Genomic DNA, 6,950 nt, shown 5'->3' on the forward strand with positions numbered 1-6,950 from the left:
TTTTAATGTAATTTATATAATGTTTTGTTAAGATTAGTGAAACCCTAATTTAGGAATTGGGGGTTTTTATGAATAGTAATTGAATAGTAGTATCTATGTGTTGTATGGTAGGAGGAGAGTTCATAGAAGAGGCGTTTTGAGACAGCTGTAGATACCGTCTGCGTGTTGTGCTATCCGGGTAGGATTTCCTACTCGTATTAGTCCCATAATGGGATATTGGTGATGTCTTGTAGTTAGTTGATTGATATGATGATTGTAATTGTAATTGTGATTGTGATTATGGTTGTGTTTGTGATGGTTCTCGAGATGCGTTCTCGGCTGAGTGGGGTCACTTGCGGGAGTGATCTCACGCCCTAGTTTCGCCCTTCGTGGAACCCGCCACGGAAGGGGATGTGCACATTAATGGACAGGGTTATCGCTCGTACGATGAGCGGGGCTTAGGTGGGAACGGCTGCGGTCCCCCATGGCGTGGCGGGTCCGGTGGACGATCGGTAGTGAGACGATGGGAGTTGGTGGTGTGTGTGTGTGTGTGTGTGTGATTCAAATTGTCTGTTTATCTTATTGTTGATATATGTATTGAATTGTGTGATTAGTACTGACCCCGTTTAAATGTTTTAAAACTGTGGTGATCCATTCGGGGTGGTGAGCGAGTTATTGAGCGGAGTGTGATATGACGCGTATGGGATAGCGGGATGAGTCATCACGTGGCGGTTAGAAGTCTTCATTTGTGTCCGACGGAGTCTAGTAGATTTGATAGTTTTAGCTGTAGACCGTATGAGAACCTTGTAATTCCTTTTGTTAGCTTTGGTTTTATAATGTAATCACTTAAACTTATTTAATAAAGTATGTTTCTTCATTGTCTTATGATTATCATGCCTCGGGTAACCGAGATGGTGTCATCCTTATACCTGAGTGGTCCTGGTAAGGCACTTGGAGTATGGGGGTGTTACATGGGCTCTGCCCAGGTTTTTAAATATGAAAGTAGACGGCTTCTTGGGGCACGAGTCAGACGACGACCCAAGGGGCGTCTCCTGGTTGTTAAAAAGGTTGATTAAAACCGTTTTTTGTGATTAATGATTTGCAAGTATAATTTGCATGACTCGGAATAATTACTATTATGTTAGTAATATTCGTTGTCGGATTTGCATGTTTGAAAAGCATAGTTTACAAATAAAAATATAAAATGTTTGATTTGAACTAATAATGTTAAGTTCATTTCTTTGTAATCAGTCAAGTTAATCATCGTACCCGGATTAAACCGATATGGTATAAGGAACCAAGGATGATTATGAATTATGACTAATATATTTACAAATGCAAACAAATGAGAAAAATGATAAGTAAAATAAAAGGGGGTTGAAATACCCTTTAATTTGTAATTAACCAATAATATCATCGAGTCACGGAATAAACCGTCATGGTATAAAGAACCCAAGATGATTTTTGTAATGGTCAAAATATGTTTATCATAAAAATGAATTACAATGGTAAATAAAAGAAAAGAATTTCCTTTAAAATTTAATTAACCAATTAATATCATCGAGTCACGGATTAAACCGTCATGATATATGGAACCAAGGGTGATTATAATTTATGGCTAAAATTTTTGTCATAAAATTGATTTGAAACATTTGAAATGGTAAAAACCGTAAAAGGAAAGAAATAAAAATAAAAGAAAGTGTTGAAGGAAAGACGAATTCAAACACATTTGAGTCTGACCTGGACACCCACAAGAGGCGCGAGCCTCCCTGCATAGCAAGGAGCTTCTATCTCAGGTCAAAACTCAGTTTTGGCTCGTCTAACCTATGTTTGAATCGTGTTATGCATTGTTCATGCTCATAAACTCATAAAAACAGTAGAGACATAAAATAAGTGATATATTTACACCCTTCAACTTACGTATTATGATGTTTGCGACGTAGACGACTCTAGAGACGGTTTTCTCGTAGCGACTACTCACGATCAAGAAGTTTAAAAGAGTGCCTTAAAAAAGGATTTTGTTTTTAAAATATGTTAATTAAAACATGTTGATTGATAAATTTAGTTGGTCAATTGGGTCGGTCGAATGCACGGTGACGGTACCAAACAAAATGTGTTAAGCTTGTGTTTACGATCGGTAGGTCGTAAACACGTGTCGATTTTGCGACTTAGGAAGTCGAGTCTAGAAGTTTAAGGGAGAGGTGAAGGGGCGGACGCTCGCGTGAATATTGTGGTGTGTGAAGGTTGGTATTTACAGAGAAATTTGGGGTGGTAGGTCGGTTGAGTTTGCTTAGAGGCTAAGCAGACACCCCATTGAGGCGCGAGGCACCTAGTGACTGAAAGGGGTGTACTGTTCCTTTCAGAAATTTGGATTTTCCATTTATTCTAACCAATATTATGTTTGTTATGATTTGTGGTCTTTGATGGTTGATTAGCCGTGTAAGATTATTCTTGGGTGTTATTTTGGGTAGGTATTTTGTGTCCTTGAATCGGGTTTGACCCGTGTGAGTCGGGATTTGAATTTCGAGTCGGTTTTTGGCCCAGTGTCGATTTAGACTCTAATTAGGGTCATTTTAATGGAAATGACATGATAAAGACATTCATGGCATTATTTTCGACATTCGATATTTGGGTTGACTGGAGTTGCGAGTTTTTGAGTCGGTTTTGGGTCCGAAGACGGTTTTAACTCTAAATAGTGTTATTTTAATGCAAATGAAGTTAGAAAACTTTTTAAAACATTTTTCATATCCGAGTTTTGCATTAAACCGTCTCATGTATAGCCAATCCACGCATGCATATCAAAAACTTGTTATAGTTTGATCATCATCGGGTGGTTTTTGGAAGGTGCAGATACTGGGTATATACAGAGCCCCCACTTTGACTGAGGCTTGGATGGGGCGAAAGTCAAAGTATAGCCTCCAGGTCAATCGAAGATTACAACCTGAAAACAATTGCGATGTTTCAAGGCGACTCAAAAGGGTTTGAGCCAAGGACCTGCCGTTGGGAAGGGCGACGTCGAGGCGACTCGGGGATTCGAGTCAAGGACTTGCCGTCGGGAACATTTTAGAGTCTGTCGACTTCCGATTCGGGTCGCTTAAAGTCCATTAGACTACGTATAAAGGCTCGCCAGCCATAAGAAGGAATCATACCTGAGGTATCTTCGGGATACGTCCTTGAATCATTTGCACGCAAAGGCTCGCCAGCCGGTGTTGAAGGTGCATTTTGAGGCTCGCCAGCCATAGGAAGGAGTCATACCCGAGGCATCTTCGGGATATGTCCTCGAATTGTTTGCGCGCAAAGGCTCACCGGCCATGTTAAATATGATGCGTTTTAAGGCTCGCCAGCCATAGGAAGGAGTCGTACCTGAGGCATCTTCGGGATATGTCCTTGAATTGCTTCTTGTGTTCGTGCAAAGGCTCGCCAGCTATGTTGATGGTCGAATGATCGACTGTGAGAAATAGCCTAAAACATCGGGCTTATTTCGAGATATTTTCTGGTAATGACTTCCAACCAAGTTGACGTTGATAGGTTCGGCTATGGAGCAACGAACTCCAACTTGTTGGGGTCCTAAATGAACTCCATGGGGATAAATCGTTTGAGAAAGGCTCTCTGGAAAACCAAATAGTGACAGCGCTGCATCGGTATCATGAACGATATTACAAGGATCTTTGAAAGACCTATGTAACTTCCATTTGAAAATCGGCACTCACTGGGGAGTTAGAAACTTCTCATGACTCGCCGGGGATATGAGTTGTTGCTCATTGGAAGTTAACGTATGCCATGTAATCGACGCTGTTAAAGCCTTCGGACTTGACAGGTCGATGTTTATCGGGAAAAACCCAGTACTCTGTTGGAGTGCGTTTTTCTTTTCCAGATTACTTGCATGGTTAGTGACCACACAAATCCGCAGTCGCATAGACAAGCACGTAGGCATGCAAGAATATAGGCACGTAAGCATGTGAGCAATTAGCATATAAGCAACTAGCATCTAGTATCTCATGCGAGGGGAGATAGAAGTTTCGAAAGTTGTGAAGCTTAAAATTGAGTCTTGTTGCTAGTAGATCCGTGATTTGATAGATTGGAGACACATGACCGTTGGGATACTGACTCACACAGACGCAGACTGATAGACTGACAAATGGGCAGTCGTGAACGTAACACAAAGTCAGTGTCGACACAACACAGGGTTGACTCTGACAGACTTTGCACATGTAAGTGCAACTCCTAGCCAAGAAAAGGTGACAACGCGTATCAAATCCCTAAGGTAGAAGGTCCGCCTGGTTGGGGAACATGAATTGATTATCTTCTCCAGGCACATTTGCCTTCGCTTGCTTGTTTGAGATCGCTCCTTGAGGCATGATGATTCGCAGAGTGGAACCAAGACCTTGCCATCGTCCGAACCGAGCACTAGGCTATGGGAGGTTTTATTTTGGACTGTAGTTGATACTCAAAAGATGTTTGAGAACAAGGGATGGGCGGCGTCTCGAAAGAGAAGCCCTCAGAGTGAGAAGGTGGGAATTTGACAAAAGGAGGAGTTGACGACGTCTTAAGGAAGAAGCCCCGAGTAAAGAGGTATAAGACTAAATTTTGCAGCTAGGTGGGTTGCTTTTGAGGATTGATATTGATGGTTGAGATTGAAATGGATATGCGGTTGTGTCCTTGTAGGAGGACTGCCTACGTATTCGCGTGTTTGCAAAATCAAACCAGATCGTAGTTCGGAGCTGGTTTTTGAGGATTGAAAATTGGAAGTGTTGTGAAAGGAGTATGCGGTTGTGCCCTTGTAATAGGACTGCATACGTATTCGCGTGTTTGCGAAATTAAACCAGATCGTAGTTCTGCGTGTGTGTGCAATGGGTTGTAAATTTTAGGTGTGAAAATTGAATGTGTGTGGGGTGTGGTTATGTCCTAGTAATAGGACTGCCTACGTATTCGCGTATTTCCGAAATCAAACAAGATCGTAGTTCTAAATGTGTGTGCCTAAGAGAGTTTTTAGGACCTTAAAGTGTGCGGGTCACGACGGTAAAAGCCGTTTGGTGACTCGAAAATTGATTTGAGAGAATTCCCCTTGATCATGAATTGAAGAGGTGTAATTTGTGAAAATAATGTTCCTTATCATGTGAGCACACTAAAAAGTGGACCCTAAGGGTAGGTTAGGCATGTCCCGTTCTCGGTAGCAAAGCGTTCGAGGAGTCCGTATCTGGGTCAAGGTGAAAATGGCTTCGACATTATGGAATGTGGAGCTTGGTAATGATAGGTTTGTTTGACAGATAAAAATCTGGAGTTGAGGGTCACGACGGTAAATTCCGTTTGGTGACGCGAAAGTTAATTGAAGTGAATTTCCTCTCGATCATGGATCGAAAAGGCATAGTTTGTGCAAATGTTTCTTGTTAAGTGAGCACACTAAAAAGTGGATTCTAAGAAAGCAATGTTTTTTAAGACTCTGTATCGGGGTCAGAGTAGAAATGGTTTCGGCATTTTGGAATATGAAGCTTGGTAATAAGAGTTTTGTTTGACAGATAAAAATCTGGAGTTTGTATTTTGTGGTGTTTAGGCCGATGGGTTACGGCTTGTAATGTGGCGCGAAATGGGGTCTCAGGCTTGATGTGGCATGAGCACGAAATGGTTGGTAAACAAATGTGGGATCAGAATCCTATGTCTGAACCTTAAAGGTTAAGGTGTGATATTATGAGCTTGTGGGGAATTCTCAGAAGCCTAGATATGTCTCCCTGTACCAGTCTCTAGAAGGACAAAGGGATGGAGCAATGTTGGTTGAGGTTTTAGTGTTTGGTGTCTTGGACCCATCGGTCCAGGACTGGGTGTGTTGGACTCATTGGTCCTGGGCTTTGGACTTGTTGATCCTGGACTTTGTGTGTTAGACTCAGGGGTCCTGGGCTTTGGACTTGTTGATCCTGGACTTCGTCTGTTAGACTCATGGGTCCTGGGCTTTGGACTTGTTGGTCCTGGACTTTGTGTGTTGGACTTGTTGATCCTGGGCTTTGGACTTGTTGGTTCTGGACTTTGGTGTTGGGCTTGTTGATCCTAGGCTTTGGACTTGTTGGTCCTGGACTTTGGTGTTGGACTTGTTGGTCCTGGATTTTGGACTTGTTGGTCCTGGACTTGGGGTTTTGGACTTATTGGTCCTGGGTTTGAAAAATGACGGTTTTTAATTTTGTCATTTGATATTGTGGGAAAATAATGAATTTGAATTTCGTTATTTAATTTTGTTTGAAAAAGGACGGTTTTTTTTAATTCTTCGTTTGGAATTTTTGGAAAATAACAAATTTGAATTTCGCTATTTCATTTTTATTTGAAAAGAACGGTTTTAATTCCGTCGTGTGGAATTGTGAGAAAACAGCGAGTTTGAATTTCACTATTTCATTTTTGTTTGAAAATGACGGTTTTTAAATCCATCGTTTGGAATTGTGGGAAAATAACGAATTTGAGTTTCGCATTTTCATTTTTGTTTGAAAAGGACGGTTTTTAAATCCGTCGTTTGGAATTGTGGGAAAATAACGAATTTGAATTTCGCTATTTCATTTTTGTTTGAAAAAGATGGTTTTAATTCTGACGTGTAGAATTGCGAGAAAATAGCGAGTTTGAATTTCACTATTTCATTTTTGTTTGAAAAAGACAGTTTTTAAATCCGTCGTGGAAAATAGCGAATTTGAATTTCACTATTTTGTATTTCTGATTTGAAAATGACGGTTTTTGATTTTGTCGTTGAAATTTGTGAAAATAGCGAATTTGAATTTCACTATTTTATTTTTGTTTTGGATTTAGCCTTGGCTTTTTGCTTTGGCTTTGGTTTTCGCCTTTGTTTTGGCTTGGATCTATTGGTTCTTTGTCATCCGTCATTCGAGGAAGGTAAAGGTATAGACGGGGATGTACCCGTTGGTGAAAGGTTGATACTTGATGATGGCATGCTTTTTGTGGGGAATGGGCTTGCCTTCCGTCATTGATCATGAACAAGG

Source organism: Silene latifolia, chromosome 3 (genome assembly GCF_048544455.1).
Source record: "Silene latifolia isolate original U9 population chromosome 3, ASM4854445v1, whole genome shotgun sequence".
Classification (NCBI taxonomy): Eukaryota; Viridiplantae; Streptophyta; class Magnoliopsida; order Caryophyllales; family Caryophyllaceae; genus Silene; species Silene latifolia.